Here is a 9,599-nt window from a genome sequence, read left to right as displayed (position 1 = left end):
ATTAAAAGCAACTTTTGTTATGAAACCACTTTCATAAACGCAATACTAATATACCTGTCGAACAAAGTTGTCTCCCGATGCGTACAAACTACGAAAGACTGACGTCAGTCTTTCGTAGCACTTTGTATGGAGCGTTTCGGGCAGGTCTTTTTTATGAGATATTTGAATTGTCATAACTTGGTGAATTTTTAAGCTATCAGAGTCATTCTTTCAACGATGTTTCTATTTTTTAAGTGTCCTTCAAGATAAAAAAAAAATAGTCATCATGCCTCAATAGGCAAGCCAATGCTCGTACATAGTGATTTTAAAACGAAAAAATATTTTAACCTCTTTGCTAATAATTTAAATATTTACCAGCAAGAAATATACAATTACAATGTCTTCTTATCTTTGTATTATTGCACACACAATAGTCACATTACCGACCATGAATAGTTATACGCACTGTGATAATATCTTGTAAAGTAAGGGAGGAAAACTTAAAATAATATCGACGAGAGAAATAATAGTACAATGAATTTTAATCTTGAGGAGAGCTTTTAAGCAGCATCAGTAAGATATTAGGACATACCGATGACAATACTAAAAAAGTGGGTTTAATTGGAATTGATTCTACGTCAATGAAAGGGGAATTCTTTTCTTCAAAATAGATCAGGTGTAGGCCGCATGATATGGAAACCTCCACGGGACGAGCTTGTATCGTGATTCGTGACGTAAGGTTACTTATATATACCGGTTCAGCCTGCCTGTCCACAGTTTGTTCGAGCTCTCTAACCAATTGGCTGCTTTTCGGAGTGTCGTTTTAACATTACCTACCAAAATTTATGTGTCAATGACAAAATTGAAAAGAAAATTTGCGATCACCGACAAATTTCTCCCAAGGTTAGTTTTGTTTTAGTTTTTTTACTAAAGTGTAATCACAGCACACTTAACACACACCTTTTGTTGCTAAGCGACAATCGTTAACCCTGAGGTTAGGGTCAAAGAACCAACTAAAAAAGTAAAACTGTTCTGAATACAAAATCCATGATTTAAAATGTTCAGTGTGTCTGTCTAAAACATTGAAACCACTGAAGCGTTTTAATTGATAGTCTAATGTGGGGATGCATATTACCACTTCATGTCTTTTTTTGGTTAGCAAAATATATACTTTGTATTTCAAGTAATGTTCTCGGGATATAATAATGTATATTAAGAATATCCCGAGACTTAAATCTCCACATTCTAATATATAGGTTAGTTTTTAAAAGTTGCTTATAGTAAACACCATACACTGTGAAGAAAATACTTTCCTAAATTAGGCTAACCTTTATGGTGATATTTAAAAGTTATTATCCAATCAATGTTGAAATAAATGTTTGTTATTCACACCTAAATCACCCTAACCTCGATAGTGGCAAAAACATATAATATTATGTATTCTAAATGAAAACTTGTAACTCTAAGTCATAAAAAGAGAGCTTTAAAACAAAGCTATAAAGCTTACACAATTAACGGACGTATTATTATAACAGCAAGTTGTAGCAAAATAACAAAACTAACCTCAAAATATATAGAAAACGGTGTTAGATATCCGTTCCATGTGAAAGTCACCATCAAAACACACATTACACAATAATTCCCATTATTAGAAAACTAGACTAATATTAGATGAATAAACAACTTGTTGTTATAGTTTTTACTACAACTTATAAAAACTTTCTGTAAATTGATATCTTTTCATCCCTTTTCACCATTGTCAGCAGTAATCTTTATTAGACTTACTTATTTCTTGTCCATAGCTTAACCTAAGGTCCTTCACTATATACCCTAACTATAAAATTTCATTACTTTATATTATATTTGTGGCTTAGTCAAATGCACATTTCCTTTAATATTTTAGAATTCAAAGAAATATAGTATGTAAAATGAACTTACTTATAAACTTTGGCGTCTATCTTGGGGCAGTAACCAAAGACTTCTATAGAAGTTTTTGGCAGTAACTAGTAAGAAAATTGTATGAATGAAATCTATATTTTTATTGTAAACGGTATAATATTTATACCGTAACTTTAGAATGTATATAAACAGAGAAACCATCATTATCTGTTTATGAAAGATCATAAAAATGTGCGTGTATTTGTTTTTAATTAACATACATATCCATATTTTTTAATATTAAAAAAGCGAAAGTGTGTCCGTCTGTCTCTTACTTCTTCACGCCCAAACCACTGAACCGATTGTGCTGAAATTTGGCATGAAAATACTTTGCGTCCCGGGAAAGGACAAAGGATACTTTTTATCCCGGAAAAATGTACGGTTCCCGCGCGATAAACGAATTTTCGCGCAACGGAGTTGCGGGCGTCATCAGCTCAGCATACGCCAACGAGATATCTCACTCTCGAAATAATTAAAAACTACTCGTCTCATAATGTCAAAATCTGGACATTATCTCGACAAAACTCTATAAAAATGTGTTATTTCGATGATAGATCTACGCGAGAAAAAACGTTTGTCATGCTAGGGTCAATAGATATGAAGAGACAAACCATCAAACATAGAGAAAAGATGTATTACATAATATAGGTAAACACAGCCTGAATCAGCCTGAAAATGAAATGAAATGAAATTACCGACAGGCTTATGCATTTCAAAATTTTCAAAATAAAGTAATAATTGAACTAGACGCATATTTGTCGACTTATTCTTATTCTATAAAATTGTGAATAACATTATTGATTCGTCGGAGATACTATCTGAAATTAGTTTTAATACCAAGTTTAGTGCACGTACAGCTCATTGTACAAATTTATTTGCCTTACGTCGAGTCTACAAGAATAATATTTCTTACTTTAACCCTTTAACACGTATTGTTAGACAATATAATGAATTAGCTAAAGACAGCTTAAAGTTGGACATTTTTGAACACAACTGTAATAAATATATTAAAATCGTCAAAGACATCCTCCATAGCATATTTACCTCTACAACTTATGAGTGAATAGTAACGTCCAAATGTACTGCGTTAAGTTAAAAACCAAAAAATGTGCTAATTTTAAGTGTGCACATATTCGTTACGTTGCGATCTAGATCTTACATTTAAATGTATAAAATATTTATGTTTAGTTAGGATCGTTATGTGTTTTGTGCATTTAAAAAAATAAAAATAAAAAATTTACCATTCAGTGATTTACGCATAAAGTTAATATACCTAGTAATTTTATGGATTTACGATGCTCAGAAAAAAAAGTAAAAAAATAACTGAATAAGTAAAAATTATTTGATTTTGATTCGTCTTCAAACAAGTATGAAGTTAGTACGGTTCAAACGAGACAGGCAGGTTTTATTTTGGCACAATACCACTGACTCTACCCGTACAAAATATTGAAAATGATAAAAGTGATACTAAATTACAAAAACCTTTAATTTCAAATTATAAAGATAAATTACAGAAAAAAATCTGATATTCTTCTCTTAATTTTATGACACTGTAAACTGTGTGACTGTGTCCGAAATTGCACCGTAGAAAAGAATTGAACGCGTTCGGGGACGATTCGAGTAAATCTTTATTTAAACCAAAACGATCGTACATTATTCGCCGTACGCGTCGAACGCACCGCATAGTTTACGAAATGCGGCGCGTTCGGTGCGGATGAATGTGCGAGGTTTCACGTCATTTGATGCAACGAATTTTTTAAAATGAAATAAGGAGGCAAACGAGCAAATGGGTCACCTGATGGAAAGCAACTTCTGTCGCCCATGGACACTCGCAGCATCAGAAGAGCTGCAGGTGCGTTGCCGGCCTTTTAAGAGGGAATAGGGTAATAGGGGAGGATAGGGATGGGAAGAGAAGGGAATAGGGGAGGGTAGGGAAGGGAATAGGGTAGGCGATTGGGCCTCTGGTAAACTCACTAACTCGGCGAAACACAGCGCAAGCGCTGTTTCACGCCGGTTTTCTGTGAGAACGTGGTATTTCTCAGTTCGAGCCGGCCCATTCGTGCCGAAGCATGGCTCTCTCACGTCTAAAATCCGGCGCGTTCGGCGCGTGAGTGCTGATGAACATAATTATTGCGATCATATAAAAGGGACCAGAAAGATAATATATAATAAAAAGTAAAATAAATCCCATCAAAAACATCCTGTAAAAAAACCAAGTCTCGCAACTCAGTTTTTATACCGTAAAAATTTATGAGATCCATGCAATACCTACCAAGTCGGTTAATTTATTCAGTCCCTACCTAGGGGACCTTATGTCTCAAGTTAGTACGTAAGTTATTATCATATCAATATTAAAAATCTTTTACTGCCCCGTGCCCCCAGATAGAATTGCCTACATACTTTCTACTCGATAACCATTTTAAGTAGGTGTTGCCCGCACTTTGTAACTTATTTAACAATTTGTGTATTGCTCGGAAATCCGGCTTCATGTCAAATTTTATAAAAACAAAAAGGAAAGAAATAATTATATTATTTATGTTATTTATATGGATAGTATGTGTGTAACTAATAAGATCGTTAATCCTTGCTTGAGTATGACAAAAGCTTCCTTCGAGCACTTCCATCTTTCTCAGTTTTTGGTAAAATACAAAATAGTTACAAAATCGGTCAGTATTTTCTTATACGTCTTTCCAACAGGGACTTTACTTTTAAAAATAACACAAGTAAATCAAGGAGGCCGAGAAATTTATGTTATAGTTGGAATAGCATAAGCCATGAACAGGTTTATATAAATATGTAAATCCGACCACGGGCTGACCACGCCGCGATCACGGTGTTTATACGTGATCACATCAATAATTTAATAATATAATTTATATATAAATAATAAAAGGGTCACCCGCTTAGAAAAGTAGAGTTCGAGCTTTGCAAAAATTTTGGTGCGCCAGTACTACAGTCTTAAAATAATATAATTTTGAATAATATTATCTTCTTTGTTCTTTTAACAGTATAATGTTAAAATTTAATACATTTTATTACTAAAACAAGGAATATCGTTAAGTACTTAGATATAAATAAAAAGCTAGCCCGCGGTAATAAACGCACACGCATGCAGTAAACTACACTACTTTACGTTACCTTTCATACGTACAGTAGCTTAGTTTTACACACACGTAAAGCTTTCTAAGCTGTACCAGACAAACCTTACAGGTTTATGGTACACTCTCAATTAGATATACTTAAGTATTACTTAAAAAAGTAAATAAAAAATGATAAAACCGGCACATTTTTTTGTTTGCAGAATGACTATAATTTTTGGTCTCAGATTTTGTAAAGATAAAGATCATAATTATTATTGGTTGTATTTATTAATTATATGGATTTGAATAGGCAAAAATATATAAATTATGCATATACCTAAGTTATAGCTTGTGTTTAAAATGTATAATGCATTTATGGGAAGGGAAAACACAAACAATATTTAAATGAATCTGATGACACTTTTGTGAGGATTGCATCATCCAGTTATACAAGTTTGATAATACAGTATTATTTATATTATTACAATGGTAATATCATAAAACATGTTTTCCTTATCCCTATAATAATAAAATGCATAAAATATTTTATTATTGGATTGTATTATTATTAACTGTATGAAAATTAGTACTAGGAAGAACACAATAATCGGTCACAGACGTGTGCGAGTCAGACTCGCGCACGAAGGGTTCCGTACCATTAGGCCAAAATTGTGTTTTTTGTATGGGAAATATATATTCCTTAATTTTTTTTTTCAAAAAACAATAATTTGTTTTAGATTTCGTTTACTGTCTACACCCCTATTATTGTACTCCTGCCTAATTACTGGTCAATAGTAAGCTAAATACTTACATGATACTAATAAAAGACAATAAAATTAATTATTTAATTATTTAAAAATAATTTAAAATTTTCCCCAGTTTGGGGAAAATTTCCCCACTTTGTTATGGACATTACTGACCTGTTGAAGTTGAATTAATATTTACATTATTTTATCAAAATACTTTAAAAATATGTTATCTTACCTATGAAAGGTTATTCCTCGATGTTTTTTGTGTAAGGTTGTATTGTTTTTTTACAACACAAGATGGCATATTTATTTTTATTTATGAATGACAAAGACGTGTCACCGCGATGCAGTTTAATTGCGTAATGGCGGTACGATCAGCTTATTACAGTGCGAGTGTGTGTGTAAGATGTGTACGTATGATCTCCTTGGCTTATTAAGGGTGCTTCACTCATTTCTTAATGGCGATCCGTCCGTATTTTTTTTACGTCCGTGCTTAGAGCAAAAAAAGCCAAAAAAATCACGTTTTCTTGTATGGGAGTTTTTAGTATTTGTTGTTATATCGGCAATAGACATACATAATCTGTGAAAATTTCAACTCTCTAGCGATTACCGTTCTTGAGTTACAGCCTGGAGACAGACAGACGAACAGACAACAAAGTCTTAGTAATAGGGTCCCGTTTTTACCTTTACGGAACCCTAAAAACAAAATAACTTTAGACAAAGGTTTGGCCAAAAGGGAACGAAAGACAAAAATGTTTTTGGCATAAGCTCTATTATTGACCTGCTATCAGCATATTCCTAAAAAATTGGCAACTTTAATTTTTATTTGGCTACTGGCCCAATTATTATTATTATTATTATTATTATCAGCCTACAGTGTCCCACTGCTGGGCAAAGGCCTCCCCTCTCTCTTTCCAAAGTTCACGATCCTGTGAAGTTGTTGGCCACTCTTTATCAAACGCATCTAGTTCGTCGCGCCACCTTTTCTTGGGTCGGCCTCTGTTACGCCGACCATTCGGTAGCCACTGGCCCAATTGGTAAATTTTAAAATTGGAATGATTTCGACTGTTAATATTTTGCAGAACAATATTTGTGTATCAACAAAACAGATTTCAATCAACAATAAAATTGATTTTTCGCTTAAAAACAACAATATTCATTCCATATTTTGGGAGCCCTAAGTTTCAGAACATAATAACTCTTACCAACTCAAATGGCAATGTCGACGGTAGCCGTCGACAGTTGACGGCTGCCGTCGACGCGTGCCGTCGACAAGTGCCGTTCGTTTGTAAGCGCTCTAAATGTCTCTGAGTGCGGCTGAAAAACGTTTTTAAAGCCTAAATTTAATTCCCCTTTTCAATTCCAGGCTCCAGAAAAACTTATGCACTAGAAAAGGGAGCCGCAGAGCTAACACGGGCAACCGTCTCGAGCACGCCGTCTTAACCCACATCCAGCACGTACCATAGACAACTGGTCTTCCGTCTCTCTCCCTCATCATCCATCCCTCTCATAACGGTCAAGATGGCTCGTGGTGATGAATGCAAAACAGCGACCAAGGCCACCATCGCCTGCAAGCAGTTCGATGTGGCCGCGCCTATGAAGTAAGTGTATAAAAAACATTATTCGAAAATCGACATTAAAATTTTAGTTTTTTTTATTTATTTAAAGTTGTTTCAAGTTTGGTTAAGACATCGTGCATCGGCAGGCTTATTCATTATAGCATTGATACTAAAAAGCATAAAAATAAGATGAACTGTTTCGTTTTTGGATGGCAACGACGTAAAACTTAGAACTTCCAGGGGAAACTCATTTGCTTCCTACCCGCGTTGAATTAAACAAAGATCCGGCCTTGGAGGGTATTTATAAATAAGTTACAAGTTGCTCTTTGAGGAAGTTTCAATATTACTAAGCAAGACATAACATTAATAAGTACTACGCTCCCTGTTTTATAAATTAAAATCATTATAATATTAGCCAGCAGTATAGCGTTAGCGTTTTAAAAATTGCTTGATAGTATAATATTATAGCAGACGATGACGCCTCCGTGGTCTAGTGGTATAGAGCGCGGCTCTTGATTCGGAGGTCGTGGGTTCGATTCCCGCGTTGGAAACATGTTATTTGCTGTTTTGTTTGGTTAGGACAATGCAGGCTGATCACCTGATTGTCTGACAAGTAAGATGATCCATGCGTTGGATGGGCATGTAAAAAGTCGGTCCTGCGCCTGATCTCACTGGGTTATGAGAGTAAAGGAAAGAGAGTGCTCTTGTGTACTGCGCACATACTTGGGCACTATAAAATTACTCCTGCGTAGTTGGCCTGGTTTCAAATTTCAATGAAACCGGCCATCGTCACCGAAACCGGTGTGGGAGCTATTATTATTATTATAGCAGAGGTTGGCAACTTTTTGACAAACAAAGGCTAAAGGGTAGCAAAATAACCTAAAGGCTATGCTACTCAAACTTTGGCACGAATGTATTGGCTAAATAAAATACTGTAGCCTCATAAGAAAAAGAAACGCTAAGCATCAATGATATTATATGTATTTTAAATGTCACGTTCTCTTTCCAGAAAACCCGTGACCAGTCTACCGGTTGTCCCTCCGCCGAGGAAGGAGCAGAAGAACTACGGTGTCTGGGGCGCCACCTTCAAGGACAAGAAGAATTTTGTTGATATGCATCTGTGTTGATCCCGACTGGTTCACTTCCAAATTATATCACCACTACAGGATTTTGCCCGTATCAATCATCCACATTCATTAACTCTGGGTACACACTACACAATCAATAGTTAAACAACAGCAAATAAAAAAAAAACAAAATTGTTTATGGTTCGGAATTTTGGATTTATTTCAGTGCTTGGGAGAAAATATGTAAATTAAAAAAGAAAAAATAACTGGCTGGCTATAAAAAAGTAAATTTAAAAATAGAACGCAGGTTTTGGCGCTAAGTGTTCCACACGAGTTTTCTGCAATGATTCATCTGCAATATACCTGCGATGCAGCATTTTATGCAACTGTGTATCCAATATTGGGGTTAGGGTTACTAACATATCACATGTCATGTTTATTAACATATTAAATTGTATCATCAACACATTGTTTGTTATTACCTGAGGACAAGACTTGTTTATGATAAGAAATAAAGAGTTATTTTTTCATAGCTATATTCAAAATTTATCTCCCCTCATGAAAGTCTCTTTGCCTACAGTTTTGATGTATTCTTATCGTGTATTCTCCACAGAAATACGAGGCTTGTTTACTAAATACTTCACTTCAATTCAGTGAAGTTAAGAACTTGCTGCCGTACTCAGAGTGGAACAATAATTAAGTACTTAAATGTAATTAATTTAAAAAATTGACTTATGCCTCATACTTCATTAAATTAAAGGTTAATCATAATTAAATGTCTCTGAGTACGGTGGTTAGGTCTTTATTTAGATATATAGTAATTCAAGGTTAATCATATTTAAATGTCTCTGAGTACGGTGGTTAGGTCTTTATTTACATATATTATAATTAAAGTTAATATACCTTCCGCAAGGTATATTAACTTTATGGTACAGACATAATAACAATAATGTCACATAATATATTGTGATTGAATGGTTAAATGATATAATCGATGTTCGAGGCAAATGTTATGAGACTATCCCTATACAATAGGCTTTAAAATCATAGTATTGTGTTATATAGGTGCATAAACATCTAAATACCTAAAACCTGATGAAATTAATTGTTATTGGTAAGAAAACTACCTGAAAAGATGCTTATCTTACTAAATTAAGGAGAGATTCTTTACAGCAGCCAGTAACCATAATTCTACCAGAGTAAAAAGAACTAGCTTACTTCTGTCTA

The 9,599-nt window shown here is 34.2% G+C and overlaps 1 long non-coding RNA gene across 1 annotated transcript; it reads left to right on the top strand.

Annotated features, from left to right (window-relative positions):
* The first annotated feature begins 691 nt into the window (after positions 1-691).
* Positions 692-7,347, top strand: LOC121733685. Its single transcript, XR_006036594.1, has 2 exons — positions 692-882; positions 7,113-7,347. It is a non-coding gene; the product is annotated as an uncharacterized LOC121733685 (long non-coding RNA).
* The last annotated feature ends 2,252 nt before the right edge of the window (positions 7,348-9,599 follow it).

The sequence above is a fragment of the Aricia agestis genome, chromosome 14 (assembly GCF_905147365.1).
Source record: "Aricia agestis chromosome 14, ilAriAges1.1, whole genome shotgun sequence".
Lineage (NCBI taxonomy): Eukaryota > Metazoa > Arthropoda > Insecta > Lepidoptera > Lycaenidae > Aricia > Aricia agestis.
This window is presented reverse-complemented; position numbering and strand designations above follow the sequence as displayed.